General features: G+C 41.3%; 1 long non-coding RNA gene across 1 annotated transcript in view; it reads left to right on the top strand.

Moving 5' to 3' along the window:
- Positions 1-23974, top strand: part of LOC111651280 (uncharacterized) — a 66879-nt gene that overhangs the window by 41922 nt on the left and 983 nt on the right. The window lies entirely within an intron of this gene.

The raw sequence follows: 23974 nt of genomic DNA, 5'->3' as shown, positions 1-23974 counted from the left end.
TCGTCCATGATATAAAATTGTCAGATCACCCACCCCTGTGTACAAGTTTGTCTAGATCAGATTTTGACAGCAAGTCTCTGATCCTTGCATTATTTTTGAGGTGGTAGATGAGTCATCCAGGTCTGAATCCAGGACAACTCCAAGGTCTGTAGCTTCTTTACTTTTCAATGACAGACTGTTCGGGTGAGCATTGACTTTGAGTCTTTCTAGACAATAACTTCAGTTTTGCCTCATTTAACTGGAGGACATTTTGGAGCATCCAACTATTAATTTGTTTAATAAACTTATAATAATAAGGGAACCAGGGAACCTAATGAGCTTAAGTTGTTTGGTGGCAAAGCTATATATATGCGTGTCATCTGCATACATGTGGTAAGAAACCGAGCAATTTGTAGTGATACTGCCTAATGAAAGCATGTAAAGGTTGAATAATAGAGGTCAAAGAATTGACCTGTGTGGGACTCCACATGTTGGGAGACGCTCTGATGTAGGCCTATAGCTACCAATTGAAAGTAGTCTCTGTGGTAAGACAAGTGTTTGGAAAGACCAAAACAGTCCTCTAGTCCGTCTATTAATACACCGTGATCTATTCTATCAAAACCAGCAGTAAGGTCTAATAGTACAAGGACAGAGACTTTGCCAGAGTCAATACTGAGATTAATGTCATTCAAGACCTTGATAACAACAGTCTCAGTGCTGTGGTAAGTCGAACTCCAGACTGACATAAATCTTCTGCCAGAGGGTTGGTGTGTTGTCTAAAAACAGCTTTCTCAATGATTTTACTAATAAATAGCCGGTTTGATATGGGCCTGTAATGATTCAGTACTGATGGATCCAGATGAGCTTTTTTTTTTTTTTTTAAAAGTGGTTTGAAGACTGCAGTTTTCAGGGCTTTGGGGAAAACTTGAAAGTAGTGAACTATTGACTATGTGCAACACATCTGTTGCCAGGCAACTAAAAACCGTCTTAAGGAAATCTGAGGGCAGCAGATCAAGACAACACATGGAGGATTTGAGATGAGGGAACAATTTCTTCGAGAGCTGTGAGATTTATGGCATCAAAATGAGCCGTAGCAGAGAAGCAGTATGACTCCTGGCTCACACCTTCGCAGGGTTTACTGTGTATTGTGAGGAAGTTTATATTGATAAAGCAACTGTGGTGCGTCAGATGACATTACAGATTACAATCAAAGCTCAAACAAACTATCAGTGAGACGTGACTGACAAGTGTTTTGAAGAGTCGCAGGGTTGAAGGTTTCGTGAAAGAAACCTTGAAAAATAGGCTTTTCTCACAGCAGACATTTTGATTTGTCATAGTAAGAAAAACCCTGGTGTTACTAATAACATTAACGACAGCTCTCTTCTATTCAAGTGTCCCGGTAAGCCATAGCAGTGACAGCGAGCCAGCATTCACAACCCTCAAATCAAGGCAGGTATATGGAATTCAGCCATCATTAATGTTATTATTGACACCTGTGCTCTTCCTGCTGTGACATATCAAAGAGTCTTTGTTTTAAACAGGGAAGTGTGATACTGTCTGGCTTTTGTTTGATTTTAAAAATACAAACGTGGTGTGAAATTGTTACTTCCAGTTCCCTGGCTGCTTTAAATGGACTTTGCTGGCACTGCCAACCAGAACAGGTGGCTGGTTTTGTGTTTTATATGATGGAAGCTCATTCACTATTGTTTCCAACTGAGTTTTGTTTGGATGTACTTAATTGTCTGTGCTCATGTATTGTCTTCTTCCAACTTTCCTTCGTTAGATGTTTAAAAGAACATTGTAATTTATGACCGTTATCAACTATCACCAGCTCGTGGCCAAGTACAGCAGGACTGTGTGAAGTAAAACTGTTTGCTTTTAATGGCTTAAGATTTAAATGTGATGTAACACTGGTACCTTGCTTTGAACACCCACCATTCTCCATTTTTACAAAGTTTTCTGAGGATGTGTGTGTATTGGTGTGTCTGAAACTCATCTCAGCATCTCAGCGTGCAAAGTAATTGTTAAGTCATTGATATTGATTAAAACCCCTGCAGATATATTAGGGTTCATTTTATGCGACAGTTAAATCTTACTCAGTGCGCCCTCAACAACTACGTACATTTTAGTATTATAACGCAGCAGACACAAATGGAAATCCATAGCACTAATATCAGAGATCCTGTATTGATTGGGATTGTTTTTTGTTTCTTAGCCTCTTGTACTTTGAGAGCAGAGCTTACTAAATGAATCCCCGCTGTTTTGTGTGTGGAAACAAACTCTGAGATATTAGAAAGATAATGTGAGTCGACAGATCTGGGAGAGACGAGAGCAGAGATCAGCATGAGAAACCAAGAACAAGACTATAAACACTTTGGGGAATGAAGCCCTTGCTGTCGCCTCTGGATAAGTGAGAGCCTTGTTCCATGTTTATAAGTTCAGACTCGTGATCAAAGAGTAACAGGTGGAGTCTTAAATTGAAATTGGCCTTTTAATAAGCAGCTGAATAACAACGAGGGGCAAACCAGCTTAGCAAATCTTACATGCCTCCCAGCTGGGCTGACTTCATCATTTGAACTGCTGATGAACATTGTCTTAAGTGTTCATATAAAAAAAAAGTAATAATAGTGATTAATGCTGATCTTTATTTGTAACAAGTCTAATGGTGCAATTATTACAATTAACCTTTGTGTATAATAAAGATATTTAGATGATTCCATACATTTTTTATTATGGACTGGAGTATTTAGATATTTCTCTAGTAAAAGTAGAAATACCACACTATAAACATACTCATATTACAAATAAAAGTAATGCATTTTCATTTTTTAGTTAAGTAAAATTACAATATTGTTTGCAACGACGGTTGGATCTGTGGTGGCAACTTACGGTGGCAGCTGTTCAAGAGTAAATTACCGAAAAAAGCTGGTGAAAACATAATTGAATTGTTGTGATGTGTTTCTGAAAAAGCTTAGACCTATATTTAGTGTGAAATTGTTGTCATTTATTTAGACACAAAAAGACAACGCTGCACCCGTGTGTTATTCTTAATAACCCACATTTCTCAAAATAAAACAAAAGCAAAAGCAAAAAAACACACACCTGTGTTCTCATCACATAAAAGTGTTAATGCCACCCCTGCAAGCACTCAATGCAGCAACAATAAAATGCTTGACATTGCAGGTGCTTGTACTAAATGGAACCATTTGGACCCTTTTTACCACCTATGAACATCTCAGCAAACTTTGAAATTGTTTTTTATTTTTTATTTTTTATTTTTTTGGTTACATATAACAACTCTTTTAACAGCATCGAACTCATAGACTGTATATAAAACCATAGAATCTAAAAGAAAAACTGTTTACAGCCACATATATAAACAAAGTAGATGTCCACACATCCTTTGACTGGCAAGGAAACAAATCGATTATGTTTTTATTCTCTAGTGTTTATTTGTTTTTTTTTTTATCTGTACCAATAACATCTTTGTCAGAACCGGAGATGATGAAGAATTGAAAAGACAGAGCCAAACAACAAGCAGGAAGGTTTTCATATATTATTGACACAGACTCTGTGTCTAGCATTTGCTCTATTCATGTGAGACAGATTATACAGTTTTCCTAATTGTTATGGTTCATATTCATTAGTATTTGTTTTTCTATTATAGGCTTAGAGAAACTGTCATTTACTGCAGTAGCAGAGCCCTGGCTTTAACAGAGCGTGTTGCTGCGCAGCTGCAAATAAGCTGCAGAGGGACATGAAGGCAGAGGACAGGTGTGTTTGAATGCCTTTTATTACAAAATGAGGATTTCAGGGGAGAGTTATATGGAGCTACAGCTCAAAGGTGTGTTTGCTGAAAATGCAGGCACTATTGAACTTGAAGGTAGAGCAGCATAGAGCATCTAAATCCTTTATAAGAGATTGTATTAAAATGAATTGTTAAATTATATTCACCTTAAAAAATGCAAGACCTCCCCCTTAATCATTCATATTTTCTTTGGGCCCTGCAACAATGAGTCCTGTCTAAATGACCGTACATGTTGCTTGTCCCTAACCTCAGATATAACCCATAGGAGTGTAGCAGGGCCTTTGTTTTGGTTTGGTTCAGGCATGGAAACTACTTGGTTAGATTTAGGGAAAGTTGGTGGTTTGGGTTTGGATGAGTGCTTCACTAAGGTTAAAGGACCTTCATCATCACAGTTACAGTAATAAATGTGATTCTGTTTGTAGATAAAAGAAACAAAGACTGTTGGTTTGAAACAGTCTCAAGTATCAAAGTCTTGTGTTTTGTTTACAGACACAACTGTAAGCAACATTCACTAATATCTGTATTTCATAAATACCTAATAACTGAAATAGTGTTCCTATTAGCTGGTTGAATTTACCCATTAAAGGGAAAATTAAGTGCTGAAACAGTGACAGGATTGTTGTACTGTGTGTATGATGGTGCACCTTTATGACTCACTCTGCAAACTAAACCCACCATTTGTGACTGTTTGATCCTGTATTTTCTTTTTTTTAATCATCCCGCTAAGGAAGGCCGTGATATAAATTTGAACTGAGTGGAAAAGAAAAATGTCAGTCTCCCATCCCTGCACCAAAAAGAAAGGGAAAGAAAAAAAAACTTTTGCTTTTTCTAACATCCTTTTCCCCCTAACAATTCTTGTACACTGAGCAAAGATGATACGTTACTTGGCATGAACAAAAAGCAGAGAGAGGCTGAGAAGCTGGAATATCAGATACACTCGTCGGAGGTCATTTTTTTCTGATTGACTTTTTCTTGCTTTTTCTGCCTGTGAGCTTTCTAGAGAAGATTTTACACGTCTTCTGAAGAAAGAGAGAAGCCAAAGCAACATCCCTGCCTTATACAACTCCTAACCTTATCTATCAAAATGTAATGGTAGTGCATGAATCATGCAGCAGCCACTGCAGCCACAGCATAAATAGCAACGTACAGACCATCAGCTGGCTGGTAAAGATTCCCCACAGAGACTTTTCGGACATGCACAGTTTTCACGGACGCCTGCGAATGTGAAAAAAAGTTACTGATATGTTTCTGCAAAACCGAGATGGAGCGAAAATTCCCCAAGGTACCTCCCTGCTTTCTCCATCCTCTCCCTCCTCTCCCTCCTCTGTCCACTGTCATGTTTCTGCTAGTGCTACAAGTCTTTACTGCCATGCAGTGTGTCTATTATGTTTGTCTATTAAATCTGTGAAGAGTGTGTGTCGGTGTGTCTGTCTTTCTCTAACATCTAATTGTGCACCAACCTGCTTCCTCCATTAGAGATACAGTATGTCAAAGGAGCCTCTGGGTCTTGTGGGTATCTGTTTGTAAAACTGTGTATGTGTGTGTGTGTCATGCTGTTAAGAGTTTAGCCATGAGTCCTGTCAAAACCTTAAGTAAACACACACAGCAGCTCATTTGCAGAGGACGCTTGACAAGGAAAAAGACAAGACAAACAAGGCGTGAAACATAAAAAGACATTATACAGTACAACTGTTCGGTGTGTGTGTGTGTGTGTGTGTGTGTGTGTGTGTGAATCCTTTGTGTCTGTGTGAATCCTCTGTGTTCTGGCCTTATTTAGACTCATTTACAGTAAACAGATGAGTTAGAAATTCTGTTTATCTGGTGTCAGGGGGTTGGAGGGGGTAGTTGGAGACGTGGGAAAGATGGATAGAAGAGGCAGAGCAGCTCCTTGCATACAATGATCTATTTATCAATTCCCCATCCTGTTTCCCTCCTCTCCACCCATCCTCTCCTCTCCTCCTCCTATTTCTCCTCCTCTCCTGACTGGCCTACTTGCTTATCCTCTTCAGAGCACTTTAAATTCAACTTAACGACACTTTTTTTTTTTTGGCTGCCGCATCGTTCCTCTTCTTTCTTTTTTTTCCCCCTTTCATTTAATTTCTGTTCGATTGCTCATCTTCTCTGGTACAAATAAGATACAGTAGAGACAATTGGCTGCCTCTATCTCATTGCCGTTATTACTCCATCCAAATGTGTGTGTGTGTGTAAATCTGTTTGTGTGTGTGCAGTTTGTTTCAGAAAGAAAGAAGCAATGAGGACAATACAGTGGGCTGTAATAACCGTGGAGTTGTTGTTCTCAACAGTACACTGCTGCAATGCTTTAATTAATGTCTAAATATAGAGCCTTAAATAAATGCTTAGAGGCTGATTTGAAGAAATACATGCCAATTTCCTGTAGGCATATTGCTTAATTAAAAATGTTATTTTCAGAATTTAAGATTATGTCAGTCTGGAAAATGGAACCAGAAACAGCAAGAGAGAGCGAGAGGCAGTGAGGATGGAGAGTAAGAGTGGGGTGGCTCATCTAAAGTGTGAACTTCTGGAAACAATACATTAGAACATGGCTAAGAGGCTAAAGCCACACTAATGGCTCTGTGAGGCTGGACTTAAGGACAGCAGTGCTTTGAGCTAAATGCTAACGTCAACATGCTGATGTTTAGCAGTTATACTGTTTACCATATTCACCATCTAAGTTTACTTTGTTAGCATGCTAACACTGCGGCTCAGGTAGAGCGGGTCAACCACTAATTGGAAGGTCAGTGTTTCAAATCCCAGCTCGTCCCATCTGCATTTTGAAGTGTCCTTGGGCAAGTTACTGAACCCCAAATTGCCCCTGACTGAATCATCTTTGTGTGAATGTGCGTGTATGGTGTAAAAAAAATAAAAGAAGGAAAAGGTGCTGTATGAACGTGTGTATTAATGGGTGAATGTGGTGCGTGGTCGATAAAACTAGAAAAGTGCAATGTAAGTGCAGTCCACTTACCATTAGCTAATTAGCATGTAGCACAAGTTCAGCTGAGGGTGATGGGAATGTTGTTGCATGTTTTGAAGGTTATTTGGTCATAAACCAAAGAATTGGACGAACTGGAATTTTGGATAGATAATGACACAAGTCAAAAATATCAACATGCTCATGGTGTTACAGGACAAGCCTTTTTTTTGGGGACTATTTCCAGCCATGAAATACACCACATCTGTTGTGTCAGTAGCAGCAGGATGGTGTATGTTAGCCTGATAATAAAGACAACTTTGGTTCAGTTGATTCAGTCAGGCTGACCTTTTGACTTTTTGACTGATGGTTTGGATCAGAATGAGTTTTTCATGTAGCTTCTAACCTGTACAACTCTGTTGCTCTTATCCACTCTCACGGATGTTCTTCTGGTCATTTTCTGTCCGACACCATGTTTTGTGAATGCAGCTAGGTATCTGACTATGAAGGATGATAACGCTTCCATTCTTAATCCCACCTACAAACCTCTGATTGCTTCTCCAGTCAGTGTAAACAGCAGCCAACGGACACAGCACCAAACCTATCACTGAACAAATCTGAGATTTGGAGGTTGACTCAAATCAAACTGCGGTAGCCATGTTCATTGAAGGACAGGGACATGTCACCCTGTGTGACACCCAGTGTGACTCACCGATTTGTTCTTAATAGTGTTTGGACAAGAATGGGGATAGATTTATGGCAGGGAAGAATAAGGCTTTGGCTACACAGTCAATACTTGTTAGTAGGATCAATTCATTTTTTTTTTTGTTGGATTTGTTGACAGAAAAATATAAAAATATCACAAGATTGCCCTTTAATGAGAGAAAAGTGGGAAAGGGGGGAGATTTATGTCTCTCTGCTGTGATGATTTGTAGGATTGTTCTGATAACTGTTTGATCCTCTTGCATCAGGACGTGAGTGTACGTCGGAGTGTGTGTGTGTGTGTGTGTGTGTGTGTGTGTGTATGTGTGTGAGAACGACAGAAAGAAAGAGGGAGAGAGAGATGATAAATCTGTTTCTCCTCATTTTCTGTCAGGATTGTACATCCTTCCCACAGTGGGTTTTGTTTTTGTATGAACAAACAGTAATCAGAGCAGGAAAACCCAGTGGGGGGGCAGACAGAGGGAGAGAGAGAGACAGAGAGAGTGGGTGAAATCATTACTCAGTGTGCTGCTGTTTGTGCTTTTCAGAGAGAAAGGGAGAGGAAGAGAGAGAGGGAGAAGGGGGGAGATTACACTGAAGGGATAACTCAAAGCTGATTGAAGGCCGTGGCGGGACTGGAGCATGTGACTGGCTCATGATGATATTATGGTGTCATCAAGATCATAGTTCATTTCTCTCTAACACCCTTCAATAAGCAAAGCTGCTAAAAAGCATGTGTTGGAGTGTATATTTAGCAACATGGCGCCACTGGTTTCAGTCTGCAATGGCACAAAAATGTCAAAGTCTCCATGATGGAGAGTAAGAGCTGTGGACATGAGGTGATTGGTGGAATATCTGTTTATTGCCAAATCACTCCTTGCAAACTATAAGGTGTCTTTTAGTAGCGCATGCAATTCAGTCATTTGTGCTCTCTGGCATTCTGCCTTGTGTTGCCATGCAATCTCTACGCGGGTGTTATCTAAATAAGGAAAACACACATGGTGATGCAGGTGGAGGTGCATGCTGAAAACAACCAGAATGCATTTGGTATCGATCGAATCTCAGCCTAAATGAAGTCTGTACAGTTTGGTCACATTCCTAAGAAAACAACAAATTCATTTACTTTTCCCAGCCGAGGAAGGGTCAGAAAAACACGTAACCCTCATAAAATGGCAAAGTGTCAATTTAAGACTTTGGCTTTGTATACGGATTAAACAAATAAGATACAACAGTGTCAATTAGTGAGCTTAGAGAAGCTGGTAGGCGGATTTTGTTACCTTTAGAGAGAGGCTGGTTAGCCGTTTCCCCCTGTTTCCAGTCCTAATGCTAAGCTATTCTAACCAGCTGCTGGCTCCAGCTAGTGTGTTTACTGTGCAGACATGGGAGTGGGATTTATTTCCTCATTCCTCACTCTCCAGGAGAAAATGCATAAGCATATATTCTGAAATACTGAACTATTCCTGTAACACCAGGTGTGAATGGAGCATTAGCGTCAAGTATCTAACGATAGTTACAGGTCCTCGTGCTAGCAGCCAAGTCAGTGTTTGGGTATTTAGATGACTACAAAATACTTCATATTAATGTCCTCAGGTTTTCTCATTCATTATATTTGTCCTTGTCCCCTTCACACTGTTTATACAGTTAGAGCTTAGACGTTGGTTCAGTGTAGCAAACCTCAATGTTTATTTGGTACTTTTAGGAAATGCGTCAATAGAGCACAAATTTGTATATTTTTCCCCATGAGACTTTCAGGGCTCTGAAACTGATAAAGACTGTCAGTAATAAAATAAAGAAATAAAAAAAAATCCTGATTTGATGACACCTCAAATACATCCATTCTGCTGTGAGAGAACCTGGGAAAGGGGTGAACATGACACACCAAAACAGCACTGTTTATTTATGGTGCTGTATTTATTGTGTGTGTGTTTGGGAAGGTCCTGGCAGAATGAGCAACTGCAGCTATAAGGTTTCTCTCTGTTTTGGGGAAGGGAGGGAGGGTGAGATAGGGAGAAAAATAGAGAAAGGGGAGCAGGGTGACAGAGGGAGAGGTTGGTGTGTTTTCAGCTGATCCACTTCCTCCCTGATGTTGGCTCTCATTTGTCTTGGCTGGAAACTGAGTACAAGGTTGGAATACTGATGACTGTTACTCCACACTCCTCCTCTCCTCCTCCTCCTCCCCTCTTTCTACCTCTCTCTCATCTTCACCCCCTCCATTTATCCTCTCTACACATACTCTACATTCTGTCTGCTCAACTGATTTTTTCCTGCCTCCTGTCTCTCTCTCCTCCTTTTTACCCTCCTCATCTCAGCTCTCTCCCGATGCAGCTGCACTACGCCGACCCAAATTTCCCTTACACCCCTCCCCTCCTCTCCTTCTATCCATCTCTCCATCTCTCCATCTGACCTCGCTCTACCTCTCCCGCTGCTCAGTCTATCACTTACTGGCTACATTATCCAGCTCCATTCCTCCTCCCCCCTCTGGCTTTTTTTCGCCCTGACCAATTCCTCCTCTCATCTCGCCTTCAGCAGCCCCCCTGCATCTTGCTTGTCTTCTCTGCTCCGGCTTTCTGCTTTCTCTCATTTAGCCGTCTGCCTTCTGTCCTCCTTGTTTGCTCTGCCTCCCGTCACCTTTCTGTTTCTCTTTCTGTCTCTCTGTCTCTTTCTGGCCTGTGTGAATTAGTACCTGGTCTATGTGGGTCACGGGGGTGATGAGACGTGAAATCAGTGTGTTCCTGTGACAGAGAGCAGGAGAGGGAAACAGGAAGGAGAGTTACGGGGAGAGAAAAAACAAAATACAACAGAACAGCTCCGACTCTGTGCAGGTGACGTCCAGCCAGGTATCGCGGCTGTTCGTGAAACGCTTTCATTGTAGCTTTTCGAAACATACGAGGATAAAATGTACGAAACACAATGAGAAACTAAATCGCAGCAGTTTGGCAACGAAACCAAATATTTACCTGTTCGTAAGCTTGACTTTCAAAAGTCCTTCCTGATCTAAATGACCACATCAGTCGTTTTGTACTTTCCTTCAGTCATGGCCCACAGGAGAGCGCCAGTGGCAGGTGAACCGCACCTTTGTCGTGATGGTTACAGTGACGAACACATGGTTAAGGTTGTAGAACGGTTGCTTGTCAACCCATCCATCCACTCCAACCCTCCTCTTAACCTGGACTCTGCTACTGTATTTAAAACTCTTGTTTAACAAAACCCACTTAGATCCTGAAGGGTCTTTTCCTGTTTGCTCTGGATGACGTGCAACTCTTTGGACAACTGCCCCCTGTGACTCTGAAAAGATTTCACATTTAGATTCTGGAGATAACAAGTTGTATAGATTCAAATTGGACACTTAGATTATTCAACTTTAAGATCATTTAAATCCAGACACTTGACTTATTTCCATTTAAGCTTCATTTATAACTGTGTGTCGAGCCTATAGTTCTTCTATAGTATTGAGAATCTTAGTTAAGTAAGAGTACACCATGCTGATGTGAAAATTAAGTTCTCATTATGCAATGCATCATGGCCCCATTCAGTATTTGTATAACAATACATCATATTTTATAAACCGATCATCTGTTTTAGAGATCTGAAAAGTAATTATAGCCACAGAATGCATGTAGTGGAGTTAAACGTATATTATTTCCCTCCGCCACTGGAGATAGTTTAATGTCCACAGTCTCACCACAGGTCAGTGTCATGTAGAAAAGCCTCTGTGGGATTTGACAGGCCACAACAAACACAATGCATTTATGAAAGGCAGTGGGGCCAGCTTGAGAGGACTTCCCCCTTTTCATGTGGGCAAACCATAGATATGGATATCATGGGTGCATTTAAAGACACTTAGATTTAATTGAACTTTTGCAATAAGCTGTGCTCACCAACAAAACACACAAGGGTTCAGAACAGAGTGCTCATCTGTTCAAACATCTCCAAAACAGATGAACTGAAAAACTGGAAGGCTCATATCATGTAGGTGATATGAGGTAAAGTCCTCATGTCACCTAAATGTCCACATAAGAAACTTTCTATATATCTGTTCATGGTCTGTATATTTTGAGTTGGAATATGAAAAAAAAGGGAATCCATATCTTGCTGCAAAGTGAGCTGCTCCTCTGCAGCATTACCGAGAGGTTTATTCTGAAGTGGAGAGGGTGTAAAGTGAACGGCACATACATCCTGGAATTTCTCAAAAATTTGTCTCTGTGGCCGTTTCACATTTAGGACAATGGGAAGTGAAGCGCGTTTCATCCTCAGTGTCACCTAAATCACCTTCTCTCCACACTCGGTGCTCCCACGGTGACCAGGTTTTTCAGTGGCTCTCTCTCTCTTCCTCTCTACCTCTCACACACTATTCAATAAAAAAATGACATGATTTATGAAATGTGTCGTCAGTGTTTGCACAGAGGTACAGAGGAGCAGGGCAACTCGCCCTACACTGAGTGACTTCAATTTATCACCTAATGACCAGGTTACTGTGGGATTCGACCATGTAAGTAGCATTGTTTGTTTCCAGCCATTTGAGCCTTTGTGGTGTAAATGGATTGATTGATTGTTTGATGGACTGGTTTATTGACAGGGTGTGGCTAAGACGGCAGCTTCTCCTCCCGGCAAACTGTGCGTTTGAAGCAAACTCAACAAAGCAAAGCAAAGTTTGGTTTGAACAGGATGTTAACTATCCGAGAAGAGCTTTTGCTTTTCCCGGGATGATCTGTTGTTGCTGTGATGCAGTTTGTCAGCAGCAGCCTCTCTCTGAGTCCTCTTCCCTTCCTCATATCTCCTCAGCAGCGTGAGGCAAAGAGCAGCCATAAGGCTGTCTCTCTGAAAGCTCATTTTTACGATCTGAGTTTAATGAGCATCTGCGGCGGAGCAGTCGATGGTTTGCTGATGAGCAAGAGCTCATTTGTGTTGACCATTCACTATCTGGAGGAGTTCAAAGTTGGAAGTCTCGATAGATTTTCTATTGATGGGACAGCGGTGCAGGAGATCACCACAGCAGTGATGAAGGAGGACACTTTCCTGAAATGTCAAATCAAAAAGTTAAACTCTAATTTTGCACGAATTAATGAATGAAGTAAAAGAGAAGGCAGAGGCCATAGAGGCCACAGGGTCGTGCTGAACTGTGGGCGTTTCATACTACTCTGATAGAGTCGCTTCGAAAAGTTTTCTTGCTTAGAAAGTGAAACTTATTTGTTCCCATTTTTTTTCTCCGCTGATAATTGCTCTCCACTGGCTACCCAGGGTCGCCCCAGTCACAATTCAAGTCACTAATGCTGCCTTCAGAGTGACTTCTGGGTCTGCACCGTCTACCTGAACTCAATCATACAGCCTTATGTGCCATCTCGGGCCTCTGGGTCCCTCCAAGGAATGTTGTCTGGCATTGCTGTCCCTGCACACAACACAATCTTAGTCCAGACTGTTCTCCTCTGTGGTGTCTCGATGGTGGAACAAGCTACTGCACGCTATCAGAGCAGGGTTGTCTCTCTCTATCTTCAAGAATCTCTTGAAGACTCATCTCTTCTGAGAGCACCTCTCCTCCTAACTCCTCTAACACCCTGACATGCCCAACTAGCACTTACTATTCTCTTTCAATGCACTTCTTTACTTGATCTCTTGCACATATCTAGTAAATTTAGAACTTAGTACCAAGGCCTCCTATACTGCACCGAAGCTTTAGTGATGTCCCTCACTTGTGAGTAGCTTTGGATAAAAGTGTCTGTTAAATGAGTAAATGCACATGTAAAATATATTGAACCGTGAACCATGTGTTTTCTGCAGTAGGAGGTTCCATGTCGCCCGTAGCTCACGTTTTATAAGATCTACAGGAGGAGAAGTTGTGCAGCTTTCCAGCTGAATAAAGGAAAACCTTTATTTGTTTTCCGTCCACTTCATTAAACCAACATAAGAACTGAACTGAAAGGTAGACAAACAGAAAAGGATTACAACTCCATTGGATTGGATGTAAATTGAACTTTTTTTTTTTGTTGTTGCTGTTTTTCAGCTGCTAGGCCTGTTGGAGTGTGTTTCTGGTGGCTGCTGATGCATAAAGAATAAAAATTGCATTTCTTTTGTGGTTGTGTTTGTCGTTTAATCTGGACAAATTCATTACGAGAGGAGTCTCAAGTCTCCCCCAGAGGAGAGTCATTTTCAGCTGATTTTAATCAGGAGAGGTAAATTGTTTGTTTTCAATTTAGTTTTCGGCTTTTCAAAATAAGTGTGTGTATGTGATCTGCCAACATTTAGAGACACTAGCTGGAGCACCGTGACATCTGGTGATGCTCAGAGCAGCACAGAGTTACATTTAATAAGTACAACAGTGATGTCTCTTTCCAAATATAACAAGATGCTCAATCACAATAATCAATAGTCTGTAAAGAGTCAGGTGTGCAGATGTTCATTTCGGTGAAGTATCGCTTTAACTTATGATGTTAGCCTGTACATAATATAATAGCCGAGCCTCGTGCTGTCATAAATAACAATCCTCTGTAGTGTCATTCATCTACATGTACTTGTCCATTCTCTTTGAGATCTGTCGATTCCTTTTCTCCTTCCATCCCCACCTCCCCACGCTCACACTCACCCACCTCCCTCCTCTCCCTCCCTTGGCCCCCGTCTCTGTAATTCAGATTATTTTAATTCATATTTCATCCTTGGCTGTTTTATTCCAACTTAATCTATTATTCACGGCCTGTTTTAAAAATGTAACAGTGCGAAGGTCACTGATCCATACTTACTACTCACTGGCTCATACAAGACACCATGCACACACAAACACACACACACACACACACACACACATATACTGTACATGCACAAACATGAAGAAAAACAAACACAGCAACACACTAACACACACACGTACACAGAAATGTCCAGAGAAATTATGCATGAGGCTAGAGGTTTTCATATGCAACACAAACAGAAAGAAAAGAGAGAGAGAAATTGAGAGAGAGAGAAAGATTACTGCCAAAGAAAAGTACATCAATCACTGGACTTTTACTACCAGAACTCAAAGTCAAGTTCAATTCTATTTAGCCCTTCAAAGACAACACTAGAACACACAAACACACACAAACTAAATACAGACGACAAGTCCACAACTTGAGATTATTAAAAGTGATGGACAGAGACAAACCTGGCAACCCAGAGCAGTGGTAAACGCAGACCTCACCCTGTTTGAAGACACAACAACCAAGTTCTTCACTAACATAAAACTCAAAAGAGAATTTGACGAACTGTCAGATAAAACAAAACAAAACAAAACAAAGCTCAATGTGATTTGTGTCAAGATTGATCCGAATGTCAAAGGCTGAAGGAAGTTATTTTATCCCCTTTCTTCCACAGTCCTTACTTTTATACGATTTTTTTAATGGTTCGTTTGCAATGGGTTGTTTTTCCATATGGTAATATACTTATAGTATATATGTGTGTGGTTTCATGTAGCATATCGTGACGATGCCATCCCCTCTCATTGTTCTCACATTCTGAATTGTTTTTCCATCAATATCTTTATTAACCTCCAACAAAAAGCAATCGAAATACTCACATCCAGTTCGAGGGAGAAGTCACAGGCTTCACCTCATATGATGTATATCTGGAGAACAATAATAACAAAACACATAATATAAATATACTGTGTGTATATATATATATATATATATATATATATATAAAATCATAAGAATAAATTTAAATATATTTTTTAAAGTTTGCCTTTTTTCTCTCCTTTTTGTTTGTTCATCAAAGTCAAATAGAAAAGACACATTCAAAGGAAGCAGAACAATCATATAAGAAAAGGAGTTTCTGCAGAGGGCCACATCTGGACCTGTATTTACAACTCACCCGCCGTGTTCATCATATTGTGTTACTTAAATCAACATTTTCTGTACACTGTATAAAAGGACCTCAAATTTGTTCAAAGAACGATTGTTTACCTTTAATCATTGAAGTTATAAAGCTAGTTTGAGTTTGAGAGAGAGCGAGGATCGATGAAATGAAAACCGGTGAAGCAGAGAAAGAAAAAGAGATGCACTGCACACAGCGTGACACACACCTACTGTATGTACACACACACACACACACAGACACACACACACACTGAGCAGCAGATCATGGAGCAGTTAAATAGGATCATCAGGATAAATAATTTAAAGAAGTGAGTGACATGCCAGCGGTCTCCTGACATGTGTTTCTTTGAAGCCCACACTCTCACAGATAATGCATAGAAACCATCACCCCAGCTCCTAGCCTCTCCGTCTCTGGTCTATGCATCTATGCACTGAATTCTAATTGCCTCCTTTACCAGCCAATTAAATGGCAGTATCTGTCTCCATGACAGCTCATTAGCAAATCAGCATTCAGCTTTCAAGCAGTGTGTTATCATGCGTGTGTTTGTGTGTTATCCTGTGGATGCTTGCGGCAGTAATGCCTCATAGCTTTGCACAGTGTGCAACAGCCGATCGCTGACCCGACCACGTGCATGTCTTTGTATCTGCGAGTGCTGCTAAAAGCAGGAAATGGAAAAATGTGTTTTGGGTTTTTTTCCCCCCAGTGACTATGTGAGCAGCTAGACGGGAGGAATGTGAGCTCTGATTTGTGGGGTTTGTATCTGCAGCCGCCTCTGAATCCATTTTCATTTGTTTGGAGGAGAGATTGGCTCCGCACCTGGCAAAACACCAGCAGGCGATGCGGGGAAGCGGGTTTGACACCCTGCCAGACAGGGAAAGACCCAGCAGAGCATGCTGGGAGTAATGACAAAGAATAATTACGCTTTGCTTCATAACGGAGGGAGTTCAATTATGATCTCTCAGCTCTAACTGTATTTTATATTAAAGTCAAACTGAAATTAAAGCAATGTTTTTTTCCCACTACAGTGTACAGATCTCCTTTTAGATAAGATTACAAAAAACCTGTAGACTACTCTAATGAATGAAATTGATATTTTATATTTTCTGGTGTCGTGATTGTGCCGACTGTTTGTGGATACACCAGTTTTAAATGCATTGCATAAATCCAGTCAATATTACTTTTCTGTGAATGACAGACAGTGACGAGACTAACAACTAGACAACAGCAGTGACACAAATACTGCCACAAGCTTTGTGCTGCAGCCCACACTAACTCGCCAACTACTGTGATCTTTTTATGTACAGGCACGGAAATAAGCTACCAAACAATCATTCACCAGGGAGAAAGTTCACTGCCAACGTCATTGTGCTGCCTGGAAAAGAGTCAGCTGATGTATTTGGAACAAATAACCCTAACCCGCAAATGTTGACACTGGTGTTTAGATTTGGGTCAGTGCGAAGTTATTAAGTATTCCTTTAACACTGTACGTCCCATTTTCAAAGTGTTATTCAAATTAGCTCCTCAACATATTATAGATTCATCAGCCTCAGCCACTGCTATGGTGCTTTGTCACGGCAACTAGAAACAACAACAACAACAACAAAGAAAATCGTGTATAATTGCTGATTTCATCCACATTAGATAAAGAATCCACACGTGAACCGATGTAGTTTCTACAAATGTTTCTCTTCAGTTTGCTGTGAGCAGCACATAACCTACAACACAGATTTAAGGTCAGTGATTGGACCACAAAATGCTCCTTGAGAGTCGTAGTTGATTTCTCCACTCACACAAGCTTGTAATGTCGCCGACACGTGAACTTTTAGATATTTTACAGCGCAGTTTCTCATCCTTTGTACTGATGATACACCCAGAGCGGTTTAATGCCCATCCAAGCTTTAGAACTGCTCCTGCTGCCAGTCACCCACAGCAGTGGTTCCCACAGTGGGGCTCTTCTGGGTCCCCAGCCAAAGGGGGTATAATTTAGTTTCACTTTAATTCCATCCCTGAGTAACACAATGACAGAATATATGACTCTTTTGGTCGTGGGTTTCAAACGCTTTCTGTAATAAAACATCTACAAGTAAAAAATCTTATCAGAGGTGGATCTAATTCGTGTCAGTTTAGGCTCCTTCATGTGAAAAGGTTTGAGAGGCACTGACATACAGAATATTCATGAAAATCTTTGATGCCTGAAATAGCTCCTCCCACTTCACCACTGTACGCCATCGCTGACAAAATGCTGCCTGTCTCTGACTTGTAAGCTGCAATTACCAGTGCTAGTTCATTTACATTTGTGTGTCCGTGTCCCTGCCCGCTCAGCTGTCAGTCCGCCCACTCAGAGGCTTGCAGGCTAAAGAAGCGTTTGTGACATGTGTCGAAAGGCATGTTTTTCTTTCTTTCGATGATAAAAACCTACTCACGATTAATTTGAGAGTCTGCTCTTGTGTAAAAAAGCGGCCCCACAGGCAGTGTGTCAGACGACCTTTAGTGTTTGTAGTAATTATGATGGGGGCAAAGGAGGAGGCTGGAGTGGATGGATGGTTTGAGAAAAGAAAAAAAAAAACACACAGGAGATCACTGTTAATTTCCTGTGTGAACCTGATGGATGACTTTTCTTTTATCCACAACCTTAACAGCGTGTTTATTTTTGTGACCATGACAACAAACGTTCTCAACCTCTAACCTTAACCAAGTAGTTTTCATGCCTGAGCTGAACCAAAACCGGGACTACTACAACTTCAGCTGAGTGATTACTATTGTTACAATGCCGACAATGGTTCTTATCCAAATGTAGGGAGAAGTGACCTACATGGTTGTTTGCAACCAGTGGAGTCGCCCCCTAATGGTCGTTAGATAGAATGCAGGTTTAAGTCACTTCCTCACTTCATTTTCCAGACCCGGAGTCGACTACTATTTTTTTAATATACAATCTATGATCGGTTCGTTGAAGTTGGAGGACTTGTTTGGACACTGATACTCTGTTGTGTTAAAGTCCATTCATGTGGCTGCGGGATGGGAAGGATCATCAGCTCCAGGTGGTAGCTCCTTGTCTGCATGAAAGTTTTACAGCCCAGCTGTTTGCCCTGACAGCAGTCCACTTGTTCCTCTCTGGGTTTGGCCTGGCTGCCTGCTCGATTGTTCTCAGCGCTCTCCACGCCTCCTTCAGACTGTTGTTGCTGTATATTGCACTCTGTCCTCTCCTGGTAGGTGTTCTTCCCATCCTCCATTCTCCTCTTTGGCTCCCCCTGGACAGACTTAACTTCCTCCTTGTCCCAAGGCCCTGAGAGCTCTCTTCTTTCTATTTAGAAGGGATTTGATGGCTTTTGTCGTCCAGAGTTTGTCCTTTGGAAAACACTTTTCTGTGGGAATCTTAAGTGTCCACACAGGCACAGAAGTAATCTGTAATACCGTGGGAGAGTCCTTTGATGTCCCACAGAGCAGGTTTGAGCCTGTGCATTCATTAACAGTCCTGTAGACTGTCGAACACTCCTGAGACCAAACTCACAGCCTTAATACGAACAGGTTTCTGCTTGACAGCAAAGACGAATGAAGTCATGCTCGGATTTTTAAGTGGAGGAAGAGGTGGTGGAGCTGCACAACAAGATTCACGCTCTGCTTATGCATGTGCATGAATAAGTGGCCACTCAAACACAACACTGACGTATTATCACCTTTTAAAGTTGTTACAGTGAACGTATAAGTAAACAGCGGTTTGTTTACACATCCAACAGACATGGAGCAACATTTGTCATGTTTCTGGCTTCATGATGAATGTCCAAGTCCAATATTCACGCTTGTAGCTCTGGTTTGGTCTTCACTGACTACCTCAGGGTACACATGCTCCACAATGTTGTCCAGCTGCTCGCTTACTCACCTTCCTTGAGCTGTGAGGGTGAACCAAACCACTGAACCAAAACAGTAAAGTTGGGGGCTGTAAAACCAAAACAATAGCTGTGTCCCAATTCAGGGGCCGCATCCTTCTGAGGCTGCATCTGAACACCGATGGCGTCACAGCGGCACGACTAAGCTGTCCCATTGCAAAGGCTCTTACAAATGCGGCCGAGAAATGCGGCTTTCTTTTCCATGGCAACAAAAGGCGCCAACGGGCGGATCCTTCGTGGACTAACCTATCCCAACATTCATTGCACCCCGTTAATGAAAATAATATGGCAGCAAACAACACTGACGGAGAGCCTGAGGATTACACTTTTAAACATAAGTATATGGTACGACTGTTAAAACCAAGGACTTTAAAACCTCAAATTTTTGTGAAAAAAAGTTACGTGTTGTCAAGGTTGCTAGGCGACAGGAGCTGCATGACGCAACGGTAAAGGTGGACACAGCTGGTGACGCATAGCGACAGTCCTCCGTAGGCCATACCTGGCCTTCGTGGTCTATGGCGGCTACAAAGGGCCACTCCTTTGTCGACTGCGTCGTCCGAAGGATGCGGCCCCTGAATCGGAGGCGAAGCTAGAAGGGAACTGCAGAGCTCGGTGGAATTCTCCGTGGGCTCAATCACAAATAACATCTTTCACATTAAACATGGGTTAAACATTTCATTCTGATCTGAGAGCATAGCTTATATTTCATCCACCTTCTCACTTAACCTTATGTTGTTGTTCACATATTAAAACAGCACATACATGAAACATATATCATACGGTAAATTACACATACAACACTTCTGTTGCTTAGTCAGGAGAGATGACATTCAGAAAATGCAGACTGAGGCCGCTGTGACCGGCTCGGTGCGCCCTGAGCTTGCCTGAGGCCAACTAGATATTTTTTTCTTTTCTTTTTTTCTTTTTTTTTTTTCCTCAACAAATCAGATATCCCACACTGCAGACCTCCCACTGATGGAGACCAGCTGAGTCTGACTCACTCACACTGCTCCTGGGCTCACTGGTCACCGTGTTTTTAGCCTTTACAGACACTAGTCTGCGAGGATAACAATAAACACCCAGCTCCTCTCTCTGCTGTCCTCTCCATTCGCAGTCAAGGGGACTACAGAGGAGCAAACGCACTGCTGATGCATAAGGAATAGCTAAAGAGCGCTGTGTGTGTTTGTTTCTCTCTCTCTCTCTCTCTCTCTCTCTCTGTGTTGTGTGTGTGTGTGTGAGTGTGTGTTTGTGTGACAGTTCAGTAGTAGTTAGCTAATTTGCCAGCAGTAATGCATCAGAGCCTCAGTTTTTAGTTCTTTGTTTTTCTGCAGGCTCCTCATCCATCTCTCCACTTGTGTTTTCCTCTTTGTTTTTTTCTTTCTTTTTCTACTGAACCTACCAGCCCTCTCCGTTTCCTCCTCTGCTTCACGCTGCTTCACCTGAATGATTTTCCTTTGTGTTTTCATTGAGTTTTCTAATGTCAAATGAGGTAGATAATGGGTAAGTGGGCTAAAGCCAAAAACAACTTCCACGACAAAACTGCCTTCTTGGTTGATGGTACAGTACGTGTGTGTGTGTGTGTGTGTGTGTGTGTGTGTGTGTGTGTGTGTGTGTGTGTGTGTGTGGAGTTTGTGTTCACCGCCTGCAGTGATTACAGAGCGTTTGTGATGTTTGTGATGAGAAACTGATCTCTGCAGTAGAGATCAGAGCTCGGGAGCTCAGGGATGTTGACTGAATGTCTGACTGTTTGTTCTGTCCAGCAGGCTCATAGGACCGCGTGGACACACACACACACACACACACACACACACACACACACACACACAAGCCTGTGCACGCGGGTCAGAATCATTACACGTGTTAGCAGTACGATTCAGCTGTCAGTTACAATCAACAGCTATTCATCTGTAACAGTCTGCTCGTTTACCTATTCCACCCTTACAACACAGGCCTCCTCTCGTTTTCCAGCATCCCTTTCTTCCTCGTTCCGTCTCTCTTCCCCTTGTTGGTTCTGTCCATCTTTATTTCCTCAAGCTCAAACAGCTCTTGCTAATAAAAAAAAAAGCATAGCTGCTGTGTGTGGATGAGTGTGTGTGTGTTGCTGTATGTTTGTTGATTGTGCAGTAGCAGTAGATGTCAGAGGTTTAGTTGAAAGCAGAGACAGAGACTGTAGACTTTGACTTGAGACTTAAGCCTGCTCTGGCACTTGACTCCCTAAAGACTTGACTTGATTGGAAAGTTGAAAGTAAAAATATTCAAGTCTCAAGCGGAGCCTGACCTGGTGGAATCCTCTAAATATGTATTTAGTCTGTGCATTGAAAGGACAAAGTCTCAGCTCAGTAAAAACACTGATGCTGTACCACAGACCATTAAATGCTGGAGTACTTGAACCTTTTCCTTTCAAAGATCCGATATGTTTGCATCTCGACTCGTACTCTATGTAGATTTGACTCAGACCAACAGCAGCATTTAAAAGGCAAAGTTATCTTTAGTTTCTTCCTACACCAGGATGCGCAGCGATGTGATTTACTATGTAACGAGGCCATTCTGAATGTTTGAAATGTAAGTGTGGTTGCTAAATTGCAAATACAATTGTAATGGAAATATTGACAGTATTTTTTATTATTTCCCATGATTGTTTTTAATGATCTTAATGGCAAAAAAAGTGGCTTGCTTGGGGAACTCAGATGCCCCTCCAAGAAGTTTTCTCTGGCTCTAGAGCTGAGTTAGCCTGGCCTTGGTTAGCCTGGCTAGTCTCTAGAGGAGAAATGTGACTCCAGGTAATAACAAAGTTGTCTTGTTTAATTGTTGTGTGTGCTTGGCTGGATTGCTAATGTTAGCGACTGGTACACGTATAGTACATTCAGGAGTCACCTCGTTTTGTTTAGAGTTGGAGGGTGTGCGGCTGAGCTTCTGAGGTCAGGACTCCTGCAGAGCTGTATGCAGGTACTGAGGCTGCGCTAGCTGGCACCACTGATGCAGCTGGGTAACAAAAGTAAAGTAATGATTGACGTAACACATGACTTTTGTTGCAGAATAATTCATTGCATATTTAAAAAAGTGATCATATTGCTTTACTGCATTACAGTTACACAACACTTCTTATAACTTGCTTTAAAAGGCTTATAAAAGAGGCTGAGAGAAGGTCAGCACTGAACCTCCACACTCAAATTTAGGGCGGACGCAGGGACCTTTAGCTGATAATATAACACAGTGGAAAACTGAGGACTATTCAACACCAAGTGTAACTGACGTGAGATTTAGATAGATGTTAGATTTATATCTAACATTCATTTCATTCATTTAACTTCTTCTTACTTTTACATGTCTGTTCTGCACTAACAACTGGTAATTCCATGACTTTGGAATCGCAGTGTTGCTCAAATGACAACCTTTGCTTTGCCAAATTACACTGGTCAGAATAGTACATGCACCAAATAAACATTCAGTCCATTTGCACTGAATTATCCTACAAAATGTAGATAATCAGAATATTTAGTTCACATTATTATTTTCAAATCTAATTTATAATTCTGCAAATACATTTGGCATTTGGAAATGTTTTGCAGGAGAATAAAATTACACTTATTATCATGAGGCCTGACTTAAATAGACTTAACAGAAAAGACAAAATATCATGAACAGCAGATAAACTTACATAATTCTATTCAACAGTCCTGCAACTGTTCGCTAAACCCTCCACTGAGCAGCGATTATCTTACCAACTGTAACCCTGCACAGCAGGCCTGTCAAACATTGGATTTTCCAACATGTTAAAGCCGCGTGCACATAGCTGTAGCGCCGGCGGTGAAGAGTTTAGAGGGTGGTGTCTTTTTTTAACCCAAGATCACAAGAGTAAAAATGTGAGGAGTGGATTATAGCGTCTGTCTGTTCTTACATTAACATGCAGGGCTAACCAGCTCGTCGGTAACCTAATGTTATTTACAAAGACAAGTGCTACATCATTAGCTAAGTAATTTATTTAGTGGGGTAGTGAGGTTAAGAAAATACCTGTTCAGCACGGGAACATCCACTGTGTAATGATACTGCAATGTAATGATATCAGCTCGGTCCTGCCCTTTATTCGGTCTGGGGGAATTTACACTCCAGCAGCTCCAGCCAAAGTTGTGTCAGGTAGTGTTATGTTTGCCAAACTTATTGCTTACTACTCATCTCCAGGTCCTGTTCTCATGTTAAAGTAAAGCAAAGCAGAACTGTGACATGTGTGCTTGTCTCATGTTTTCTTCTATCCAATCCATAGGATAGATCGAATAACATTTAATTATATTTTTGTATTTAAATAATCATGTACAAATATATTTTATATAACTGCCTTACAGGAGCAGTGTTGCTTGTTTATTAACATATCTTGTGATATGTTCCTGACTTTTTTCCTGGGAGAATATAACTTTTAGCATGACAACACATATGCAGCCTTCATGTGCGTATTTCAGACCTTTTTATTGGCTTTTTATTTTAACACGGATCCACTGAAAACATTAAAATGTCAGCTGGAGACAGGGTTTTCATCCATCAGCCAGAATTGAGAAACCTGCTTTTGTTTACTTGTGATATCGAAGACCTGTGTTTATATTTTAGAAACTGCACATTTGCTGTTTCAGAGCTGAAACCCTGACAGGCGTAACATCGGTAGGGTAACTACCGGGGAAGGGATTTAATCATATGTTCTAGAAGCTTGTTATGTAAATGTGTCCAAGGTGTTCAATCAAATAAGTGGTACTTTTACTTTTTTGAGTCTCTAGTTTGTCATGTTGTTGTATTGCCTTGGCTGCAAGGAACTGGTCATATTTTGGTTTTGGGGGGGGG

This window comes from Seriola lalandi, unplaced genomic scaffold, assembly GCF_002814215.2.
Source record: "Seriola lalandi dorsalis isolate HSWRI2012SDOR001 ecotype SW California unplaced genomic scaffold, Sedor1 jcf7180002053559, whole genome shotgun sequence".
Classification (NCBI taxonomy): Eukaryota; Metazoa; Chordata; class Actinopteri; order Carangiformes; family Carangidae; genus Seriola; species Seriola lalandi.
Note: the sequence above shows the minus strand (reverse complement) of the source record. Positions and strands in the feature narration are given on the sequence as shown.